The following is a 12,133-nucleotide window of genomic DNA, read 5'->3' as shown; positions in this document are numbered from 1 at the left end:
TTTCCCATGTGAAATCACACACTTTTATTTCAGCTAATAAAACTCCATTACTCAAATTTGGAAGCCTTTTTCAAGGCTTAGGTCAAAAGCAGAGCTCTCCTGGGGGTCAGTGCCAGAAAGCTCAAAACTCCCAGGTTTTTGGTTTTCCTTCCTCTCCTCTGCTGAAATTTCACCAGCTCTGCTCTTCCTCCCCTGGTGCAAAGGGCTTCAGCATCTCCCAGCATTGGGGTTTTTTGGGTGTTTCTCAGCTGATCCAGACTCATCCTTCCTGCTCCTTAATTCAGAGGAGATTTTAGCTGTTGGTTTTGAATCCAGAGAAGATGAGACAACACCAGCAACAATTGGTGGTGTTTGAATTTGAAAATTTGAAAAAGAGAGATTCCCTGCTGAACATTTGTAGGAAGAAACACATTCAGTATCTACAAAATGTACTCTGCATCTTAAAAAACCCCACCCAGTTTCTTGTCAAAATAAACCAACAAACCACTGCTTGATAGCAGTGTAATAATCAGTGTAATTATTTATTTTCCTTCAGAATTCCAGTAAATGGAATTATTCCTTCTAAAAGATTCTGAATGGTGAATGGCAGAAATGAGCAGGGTTGTTTCTCTGTATTGGTCATGGAAAACAGAAAAATATAAAGTGGGAGGAAAAAGGGAAAAGCAAAGAATGAAGAAGGAAGCTGAGAGGGTATGAGGATGTGGTAACAATAATTGGATATGGACAATAGCTGGATGGAGGCATAAAAAGAGAGAAGGAATAGAGAAATCTGGAAAGGGTGGGAAGAGAATTTCTCCAGTTTCCTGGAGAGTTTCTGGCCAGTGGAGTTTATTTTCAAGGATGTCTCAGTAAGGTGACTCTGGAGGTGACAATTCCTAATTTTCTCCATCCAGGTCTCTCCCCAGCTGTTGTGTTACCTGGGTGGGCATGGAGGAAAACAAGGAAAAAGCAGAACAGTGTGGAAAGCAGACTCATGGAATCACTGAGGATGGAAAATCCCTGAGTCCATCCAAGGCCAGCACTGACCCATGGCCATAAACACCACATTTAAATGGGTTTTTTTGAACACTTGCAGGGATGGTGATTCCCCAAATTCCTCGGGCAGCCTTTTCACCCTCTTAGTGAAGAAATTTCCCCAATATCCAGTTTAGTGCCTGCAGAGCCAGGGGGAGTTATTGCATGGAACAACACTCTCAAAACAACAAAGACAGAACCATTCGTGCCTGGGAATGACTCAAGCCATCTCCAGAGGGCTGTTGTTTGCTCTGCAGGCTGTGCAGTGTCACCCTGACCCTCTCCCAGAGGCACCTGGCAGCAGCTCTGTGCTCCACGGGCACCTGGGGCTGTTCCCCCTCTCCAGATCTGGCCCCAGCAGGGCACAGCTGCTCCCAGGGCAGCTGGAATTCAGTCTGGGATGGCTCCTGATAAGCTCTGGGCACTGTCTGCAGGGCACAGACACAATGGGGTGTCAGATCCACCCTGGGGAATGGTTTTATGGAGCATCCAACCCTGACCAGTGCCCTGGCTCTGAGGATCCCCAAGGGCCTCTCCCAAACTCTACAATAGTTTCACCACATTCGTTTTTCTGGGTGTTTTGTCTCAATTTTGAGTTTGTTTCTTTTTTTCTGGTATTGATCATGGCCTAAAGGAAATGAAGGAAAAAAATGGTTTATGAGCAGGAGTTGATAAATTTCCAGTTACCATGGTGATGGTGGAAGACTGTTCTAAGTCCTGAGCTATCCAGGGTCTCCATTAAAAAATTCCATCATGGAACAAAGCTCCTCCTTTCTGAATTTGCAAACAGGCTGAAAGGGGCTGCTCTGTTCTGGAGGGCACTGGGGACTGGCTTTTCTTTTTTGGAAAAGACAGGAAGAGCTGGTGGAGAAGCTGGGATAAGCAATATCTGGCAATTCAGGGATTCTGCAGGAAAGATGTGGGGCTGCAGTGGGCACCAAGGTGCACACACTGGGAGAATGTCACCCTGTTCTCTTCTGGAAAAGGCATGGATTATTCTTCCTATAAAAATAACCACCAGGTTTATCACGTGTCAGTTAATTCATTTGTTGTTCTGGATCAGAATTCCAGGTGGTGCTGTTTGCTGAGAGAACCAGGCTTCAAGGGGAGGTGGAATAGCTGGAGAGAGCTCAGGGCTGAGACGGTTACAGGGCCAAGAAAATGATCTATAAAAAAACCTGGGAAAATTTCCATTGTGAGCCCAAGATCACAGAATGGTTTGGGTGGAAAGGGACCTTAAAGACCATTAAACTCCACCACTTTCCATGGGCAGGGACACCTTCCACTATCCCAGGTTGCTCCAAACCCATCCAGCCTGGCCTTGGACACTTCCAGGGATCCAGGGCAGCCACAGCTTCTCTGGGAATCCTGTTCCAGGGTCTTCCCACCCTCATAGCCGAAAATTTCTTCCTAATATCCAATCTAAACCCATCATCCTTCAGTTGAAGCCATTCCCTGTGTCCTGTCCCTCCATCCCTTGTCCCCAGTCCCTCTCCAGCTCTCCTGGAGCCCCTTCAGGCTCTGCAAGGGGCTCTGAGCTCTCCCTGGATCCTTCTCTTCTCCAGGTGAACACCCCCAGCTCTCCCAGCCTGGCTCCAGCCCTTTGAGCATCTCTGTGGCATTCCTTGGACACTGTGGTTCCATTCATTTTTGGTTACACTCAGTATTTCCATGGTTGCAGCTTCACTGGCAGCTGAACAGTCCATGCCCCACTCCCTGCCATGATGCCAGTGGTCCCACCCTGCTGACATCTAAATATTAAATTAATATTAAATCTCTTCCACTCCAAGCAGGTCCCAGTCCCACTGGAAATCATGCCTGTCTCCTGGACACACAGGAGGTGCAGTGGGAAATGTGTTTGCAAATGTGTAAAGCAGGCTCAGAAAAAGGCATGGCCAGGGCTGTGCTGAAAATTTAGCAAGAGAGAGGCAGCTCCTTGTGCCAGGAGAGAGGATTTGTCAGGAAGTCAGTAACAGGAGGGTAAACCAGGCCATGGAATCACAGGATCTTAGAATCATCTGGGTTTGGAAAAGACCTCTAAGATCATCAAGTCCAAACACCCCCCAGCAGTGCCAGGGCCAGCCCTGAGCCTTGTCCCCAAGTGCCACATGCACAGGGCTTGGAAACCCTCCAGGGCTGAGGAACCTCCACTGCCTGTGCCAGGGCTGGACAACCCTTTCCATAGAGAAATCTTCCCTAATATCCAACTCAAACCTCCCCTGAGGAGTTTTCCCTCATTGTTTTCACTTGGGAGAACAGACCCAGCCCCATCCAGCTGTCCCCTCCTGTCAGGAGTTGTGCAGAGCCACAAGGTTCCCCTGAGCCTCCTTTTCTCCAGCTGAGCCCCTTCCCAGCTCCCTCAGCCTCTCCTGGAGCTCCAGCCCTTCCCAGCTGTGCTGTCTGTGCAGCAGGTCCCCATCCAGCCAGGAGAGCTCAGTGTGACAGTGACAAGGAGCTGGTGCTGAGCAGGTGGGACAGCACAGCCACACTCAGCAGTGCTGGGCTGGAAACCCACCCAAGGCCAGCAGTCTGATGTCTGGGGGTGGATCTGGGTGAGTATTTTGGTGCTGGATGCCCCTGGGTGGGTTTTAGGGATTTCAGGGAAGCACAGGATGGCCCAGGCTGGGAGGGAGCTCAGGGATCCCCTGGGCCAGCCTGCCCAGCTGCTCAGAGCACAGCAACCTTCCCAGCCAGACTGGTGCCCCAGTTCCCTCTGAGGACATTTAGAACTCCCTGATCCACAACCTCTGTGGCAGCCAGGGAATCATTAGGGCTGGAACATCCCTCTGAGGTCACCAAGTCCAACCATCCCCCAGCACTGCCAAGGCCACCCATGTCCCCAAGTGCCACATGGGGACTCCACCACTGCCTGTGCCAGGGCTGGACAACCCTTTCCACAAAGAAATCTTCCCTAATATCCAACTCAAACCTCCCCTGAGGATTTTTCCCTCATTGTTTTCACTTGGGAGAACAGACCCAGCCCCATCCAACTTTTAAATCCCTCCAGGGCTGGGGACTCCATCACTGCTCTCACCACCATTTAATGAACAAATCTTTCTTGATATCCAATCTGAGCCTGCCCTGGTGAGACTTGAGGCTGTCTCCTCTCCTGCTGGCAGTGAGGTGCACCACTGTGGGCAGTGGGAAAGAACAATCCCTTTGTTCAGTGCATCAGACTCCTGTGTGTCACCTGCTCCCCTGGTTATGGAAAGGGAAAAGCAGATTTCTCTCTTTTTTAGGGCACTTCCTTAGTGCTGTCACACATTCCCACACACTCCTCTCCCTCTACAGTGGAAGTTCCCAGGGTAATTACTGTCTTACTGCCTGGGAATGAGTCCCCAGCTCTCACCATCCTCCCTGCCATCCTCTGTTCTTGCTCTGCATGTGCAGAGAGAGGGACACCAGCACACTTTGCAGCATGAAATACCTTCAAAACTATCACAAAACCACCACAATTTCTATCAGCACCCCTTCCAGCAAACCCAAGCACTCAGTTTTCCTGCTTCTGGGCACTGGGGTGTTTTTTCCTGAGTGCTCTTTGGGAATGTCTCATTCCTGGAAGGTGAAAATCAGTTTGCCATCTGCTGAAGCTGCCACTCAGTGCTGAGATCCTCCTGCCTCCAGACTCCTTGCAGACAGGTCTCATTTCCCTGCTCTGAATAACCTTCTGTTGGCACCAGAGCACCCCTGACAGCCGGGATCAGGCCGTGTCCAGCCCAGAAATTAAACACACTCCAGCCCCCAGAGCTGTCTGGAGGCTCTGTGAGGAAGAGGGGCTGATCCAAGTGCTCAGCCCTCCTTTTCTGGGAAAAGGCTCTCAGCTCCAGGGCTCCTGCCCTTCAGAGGGGGCAGCAGATGAGGCTGCAGGGAATGATATTTGCTGAATTTACCAGCAGGATTTGCAGTCAGGGTTCCCAGGAGGGGGACACACGGACACCAGCGTGGGGACAGCTCTAGACACCAGAGGAGAGCTGTCAGTGCATCCTGGCCACGTCCCAGCCCTGCTGCATCCCTGCCAAAGGCTGGGAAAGGCCTGTGATACTGATCTCGTTCCCTGAGAGGTCCCTCTGCCCCAGGACATCTGTTCCATCTGCCGCCTGCTCCCGCCACACCCAGCGCTCCTCCTTGAACTGGGGGCTGATCCCAGAGCTTTGCCAGCTGCAGTGACCCACGAGAGTGCCCTGAGCAGCAGGACCTCCCCCAGACCCTGCTCTGTGCCCTATAAATCCGAGGATCCCATCAGTGCCACTCACATCACCCAGCTCCAGCTCCCTCCGACCTCCTCCTGAGCCTGGCTGAGATCCCATCCCCTCCAGCCATGAGGTTCCTCTGCCTCCTCCTTGCTCTCTTCCTCCTGGGCTCCCTGGCTGCCCCAGGTAAGGGGGATTGGCTGGGAATGTCAGCTGGGTGAGGGGCAGAAGCAGCATGAGGAGGGTCAGAGCATCTACAAGTGTCCCTCATCCTTTGGGGTGCCCCTGTGGCTCCTCCCAGCCCAATGGCTCTGTGGTTTCATGAGTCTGTGATTTCATGATTCTGATTTCACTGTTCTATGATTTCATAACTATGATTTCATGATTCTGTGATTTCATGGGTCTCTGATATCATTATTCTATGATTTCATGATTCTGTGATTTCATGATTCACTGATTTTATGATTCTATGATTTTGTGATTCTCGGATTTCATGTTTCTCTGATTTCATTATTCTGATTTCACTCTTCTATGATTTCATAACTATGATTTCATGATTGTGATTTCACGATTCTATGATTTCATGTTTCTCTGATTTCATGATTCTGATTTCACTATTCTATGATTTCGTAACTATGATTTCATGATTCTGTGATTTCATGATTATATGGTTTCATGATTCTCTGATATCATTATTCTATGATTTAATGATTCTCTGATATCCTTATTCTCTGATTTCATGACTGATTTCATGATTCTCTGATCTCATGACTATGATTTCATGATTCTCTGATGTCATGATTCCACGATTTCATGATTCTATGATTTCACGATTCTATGGTTTCATCATTCTATGATATCATTATTCTATGATTTCCTGAGTCTGTGATTTCATGATTCTATTATTTTATTATTCTCTGGTTTCATGACTGATTTCATGATTCTCTGATATCATTATTCTATGATTTAATGTTTCTATGATTTCATGATTCTATGATTTCATAACTATTATTTCATTATTCTCAGATTTCATGATTCTATAATTCTGTGACATGTTTTGGTTACCCCAGGTTGTCTTATAAGGGGATCTATTTTTATACAAATGAGTCTTCACCAAAAACCCCCACACTTTTAAGAGGCACATTTAGGATGTTTTGGATGTTTTTGACACCTAGGTTAAGGTGAGCTGGGCCCTGGTGTGATTGTTTTAGTAATGAAGCACCAATTGAGTGCTGGATGGCTTTTTCAGAGACACCAGCCTTTTGGGATTTTCCTCTGCTTGATGCTACTTTTTGTGCCAGATTACTTCTGGAATACCTTCACTGTCAAGCTCCCTCACATTTTTAATGTGCAGAGCTCAGACATCCCTTCTATTTTGGTTCTCACTTCCCTCTTCAATGACTGGAAAGGAGATTTGGGGCTCAGGAATGTTCCCATTCCAATATTCCTTCATTTTGGATGTCATTTCCCAGCTATTTCAGGCCAGCAGCTTCTCACCCTGGTGCCTGGCACTTGATGAAGCCTTGCCCTGAGGAACATTTTTATGAATTTTGGTTTTGGGGTGTTTTGAGATGCTGTCCCATCTTTTCCAAGGTGCACCAGGGTCATCCAGTGGCCCTGTGACCACCAGAAGGGGGAGAGAGGTGCACAAGGAACTGCTCTGGGCCCTTCAAAAGTCCTTTCCAGCTTTGGGGTTGGGCTTGGGAAGGAGTGTTGGACATGTGGGGGATGGAGCAGGATATCCCTATGGACAGGGACTGGTCCTGCTGCCAGCTGTGACTGGGAGGGGATGGGAGGCATGGAATGGGGAATAGAGATGGGGAATGGGGAACTGGGATGGGGGAATGGGGAACAGGGATGGGGGAATGGGGAACAGGGATGGGGGAATGGGGAACAGGGATGGGGGAATGGGGAAATGAGGAATAGACATGGGGAAATGGGGAACAGAGATGGGGAAATGGGGAAATGGGGAACAGAGATGGGGGAATGGGGAATAGGGATGGGGGAATGAGGAAATGGGGAAAAGGGGAACAGAGATGGGGGAATGGGGAATAGGGATGGGGGAATGGGGAACAGGGATGGGGAAATGGGGAACAGAGATGGGGGAATGGGGAACAGGGATGGGGAAATGGGGAAAAGGGGAACAGAGATGGGGGAATGGGGAAATGGGGAACAGAGGTGGAGGAATGGGGAATAGAGATGGGGGAATGGGGAACAGGGATGGGGAAATGGGGAAATGGGGAATAGAGATGGGGAAATGGGGAAATGGAGAAAGGGGGATGTGGGGAACAGAGATGGGGAAATGGGGAAATGGGGAACAGAGAGGGAGAGATGGGGAATAGAGATAGAGAAACAGGGAAATGGGGAACAGGGATGGGGAAATGGGAAATGGGGAAATGGGGAACAGAGATGGGGGAATGGGGAAATGGAGAAAGGGGGAAATGGGGAACAGAGATGTAAAAATGGGGAAATGAGGAACAGAGATGGGGGATGGGAAAATGGGGAACAGAGATGGGGAAATGGGGAAATAAGGAAATGGGGAAGAGAAATGAGGAACAACCACTCTCCCTGCCCTCTTCCAGCCTATGGGAAGATCAGGAAGACCTGTGCTCCTGTGGGGTACTGCTCCCCAAAGTGCAACGTGCTGGATTTGAAATACAGCTCTGCTGACTGCAAGTACTCCTGCTGCATCCCAAACCCCTGGAAGGGCAAATAGGAGCTGGAAAGGGAGCACCTGGGGAAGAGGAGGCACCACAGTGGCTTTGGGGGCAGATTGCCAGCTGTCTGACCCCACTGTCATCCCCTCCTCTCAATAAATAAAACAAAGAAAAAAATGACATATCATTTGTTGTGTGCTCATGATCCTTTTAAAGTGGGTTCCCCAAGCCCAACCACAAAGACCTGTTGGCATCATGTGTCATTGCTCTTTTCCACAAATTTCACAGTGAAAGTGTTAAAGAGATGGAGTTTTCCCCTCTGTTTCCCACAGGGAATTCAGGCAATGCTGGGTGACAGAGGTGTGGTTGGAACAACACCCTCCTGGCTGTCCCTGTCCCCACTGAGCCTCACAGCAAATCCCAGGGGTGGGAGGGGGCTGGTTCAGTCCTGGGGCTCCAAAAATTCATTGGAGATCCTGGAACAAGTGGTGTGACCATGGCTGGGGAATGGGAGGGAAGGGTGGGGGCAAAGTCTCAAACTCTCTTCATTTAGAAGGGGAAAAAAGGGACACAGCTTGGAGAAAGCCAAGAATTGTAAGGAAACATGATGAAATAAAGCAGGGAGTGGTGAAAGGGAAAAATGGAAATAGAGGGACCTTAAAGGAAGCACAGAGACACCACCCAGGGATGACAAGATGCTCAGGAAGCTCCAGAAAATGGGATTAACCCTCACTGATCCCAGCTCCTTGTCCTGCAGCAAATCCCTGGAGTAAAACCAACACCAATTCCAGACACCTCTGCTGGTCTTGGATGGGGAATGGGGACTGGGAAAGGTGAAGAGAAACACAGAACAAAGATCTCTACAGCAGGTGAGGAGAGGGGGTGAGAACTGACAGTTTGGGTTTGCCACTTGGCTGTTCCTAAAAAAGACAATTTGGGGAATGTAGCACATCTCTGGCAGCAGCAGCTCTGACCTCCCTGTGCTTCTGGTGCTGCCAAAATCCCTTCTCACCAACTCTGGAGGAATTTTAGAATTGTAGAATTAGGGCACTGTTACCAATCCCTTTCAGGGTGTTTTCTATGCCACTGATCCAGGGCTGGATTTAGTGTGTTTGAGCCCAGATATCTGAGTGATTTTTGGGTCTTGGTACCCTGAAGTCACTGCAGAAATTTCAGCAGAGGGATCTCCCTGGGTCATCACTTCATTTCCCTTCTAATGCATTTTCTTTGACCACTGAATTCAGTAAGAAAAGTAAAAATAAATTTAAAGAAAGTTGACTTTAAAGCAGTCATTACCCACTCCTCTCATGTCAAGCTTTCAGGGTGTTCTGCATCTGGAAAGGACAGGTATTTGAGGAAAACAACCAAAACCAAACCTTCTTAAAAACATAACAAACATAAACAGAGTAACTTGAGAAATGTTCATAAAATCACAGCATGTCCTGAGCTGGAAAGGGACCCACAAGTATCACCCAGCCCAACTCCTGGCCCTGCACAGGACAGCCCCAAAAATCCCACCAGGTGCCTGAGATGGAATGAATATCAATTAAAGCAGCCCCATAAACTGCAGCTCCAAAAGGAAAAGTGTTTTGCTGAGTTCTGGAGGCTGGCACAGGGTGTCCAGAGAAGCTGTGGCTGCCCCTGGATCCCTGGAATTGTCCAAATCCAGGCTGGATGAGCTTGGAGCAGCCTGGTACAGTGGAAGGTGTCCCTGCCCATGGTAGGGGTGAGAATGAGCTGAGCTTTAGTGTCCTTCCAATCCAAACCATTCAGGATTTCATGACAATTGATTATATCCTGGTTGTAAGAATCTTTTTCCCTCCCTCTGTTTTCCTCTCTATCTTATTTTCAGTGAAACAAGATTGCAACAGCAACATTTTTAAAGGAGAAAGGCAAACAGAACAGAAAAAAGAAAATTAAAAAAAGTGCTTTTCCTACAAATCTGGAGCTCCCATATTGCCTGGTGCTGCACATTTTAAAGATGTGTCTGCTTGTAGTGACAGTCTGTGCCCAAGGAGGGAGAGGGTGGGAGTGTCTGGCCCAGTGATTCCTGTTAATGTGCCCATCTGCTGCCCTGCCACTGCCACCCCCACACAGCCAGGGAGCAGGGCAGAGCCTGCACTGCCTCTCTTTAAACACTGGCACCTTCTGATGAGTGCAGTTTGTGTAAACAGCAAAAAAAAAAAAGGTCCAGCAGGGATTTTCCTGATCCTTCCTGGGTGAAGGCTCAGCAGATCCCAGGTTTCACTCCCTGAGAGGTCACAAGGTGCCTTCAGCTCTTCCCTCTCCTTCCTCAGGGATATTCACTGTCATGGGAGCAGCAAACACATGGGAAAATTAAAAAAAAAAAAAAAAAAAAAGAGAGTGAGTAAAGAGTCCCAAAATGCCTGGCTGGCATTCCCAAGGTTTATCCAGCAGCTCAGTGTGATGCTGCTGGTGCTCCCTGTCCTCTCTTGCTCCTGCACTCCCACTCTCTACAATCCAATAACCCACATGGAGCCACTCACTGCACAAAAAAATAACTTGGATTTTCCTCACAACATCCCCCTGCCCTGGATTTCACACCCCAAACCCAAGGCAGCTCCTTCTTCTATTACCCTCAACACTGCATCTTTCCATCCCCCCCTCCCTTTTCCAGATTTTTTACAGATTTCCTGCTGCAGCCCCACCAGTGATTCTCCCCAGTGCTCCTCTTAACCCCTCTCCTGCCTGTCAGCCCCAAGTGCTGAGCCCTGTCCTTTGATTTAGGACAAGATTTCCCTGATTTCCCCCTCATTTTTGTATTTAAAACTGGTACAACCCTGGCTTGCAATCCCATATGGATTAACTCTCACTGGGTTTAAGATTTTTTTCATCTTTTTTTGTTTCATCTTTGAATTTCCTTCAGACTTTTTTTTTTTTTTCCTGGGTGCTGGTGGTTTGTTGCTGCTTTTTCTTCTCTTCCACCTCTTTTACATTTAAGACAAATTCTTTGATGAGTCCCCACAAAGGAGGGTTCAGCATCAAGGCTTCCCTTCTTTCTTGCCAGGTGAGAACCAATGCAAATATTTCATTCAGCTCCTGTGGGGTGACCTCAGCTTTAATTAACTTTATTTCCCTGGCCACACTCTTTGTCAGGCTTCACATTCCTGGTGTGTTTGAAAAAATTAAAAAAAAAATAACGGAAAGGAAAGGAAAGGCGAAAGGAAAGGAAAGGAAAGGAAAGGAAAGGAAAGGAAAGGAAAGGAAAGGAAAGGAAAGGAAAGGAAAGGAAAGGAAAGGAAAGGAAAGGAAAGGAAAGGAAAGGAAAGGAAAGGAAAGGAAAGGAAAGGAAAGGAAAGGAAAGGAAAGGAAAGGAAAGGAAAGGAAAGGAAAGGAAAGGAAAGAAAAGAAAAGAAAAGAAAAGAAAAGAAAAGAAAAGAAAAGAAAAGAAAAGAAAAGAAAAGAAAAGAAAAGAAAAGAAAAGAAAAGAAAAGAAAAGAAAAGAAAAGAAAAGAAAAGAAAAGGAGTTTTAAATTTTTTGTTCTATATTTCCTTCCCTTAATCAAACTTTCAGCCCTTGTGTCTTTGAAGTGCCACCAGCTCAGGGCTGGTTTAGGTGAATTTTCTGCCTTTTGTGTCCTCTTGTCTTGGCTCAGGTGAATTTTGGCAAAGTCTGTGGCTTTTTGATGTGATTTTTACCTTCTGCCAGCCCCCAGCCTCTGTAAACTGGATCTTAACCCTCTCACACTCAGCGTCCCACCCAGTCTGTGAAGAGACTCAGTCCTCTTGTCTATACCCTAAAAAATCCCACAGCCTTATCAGAATTCCTGTATCCCTGATAAAGGTTATATTTAAAATTATATTTATTATTTTATTATTATAGAATCTATTTATGATATTGTTATTATATTTTTATATCTTTTATATATTATATTTTATATAACATATTTATATATCAATATATTTATAAAATAAAATATATTTATAAAATAAAATATATTTATATTTTTATATATAATATTTTTAATATTTTTTTATTTATTATATATTATATAAGTTAGATAACCTTATCTTTAAGCTGATAAGATTATCAGATTTCAAGTTTATCCTAAGGATGAAAATTTTATCTTTAAGATAAAATAAGGGAGCATAAGTTTGATTTTTTTTTTCCCTTTTTATTAAAAAAATCAAGTTCCTTGATTTCCTGCAGGTTTTAGAGACACAGAGCTGATTTCTGCCCTGTGGCCCCTTGGGACACAAACATCCCAGGCTCCAGTATTGCTAAACACCTGCAGGGATTGGGTCCTACAA

The sequence above is a fragment of the Oenanthe melanoleuca genome, chromosome 3, assembly GCF_029582105.1.
Source record: "Oenanthe melanoleuca isolate GR-GAL-2019-014 chromosome 3, OMel1.0, whole genome shotgun sequence".
Classification (NCBI taxonomy): Eukaryota; Metazoa; Chordata; class Aves; order Passeriformes; family Muscicapidae; genus Oenanthe; species Oenanthe melanoleuca.
The sequence above is the reverse complement of the archived record's forward strand: the minus strand, read 5'-3'. Positions refer to the sequence as shown.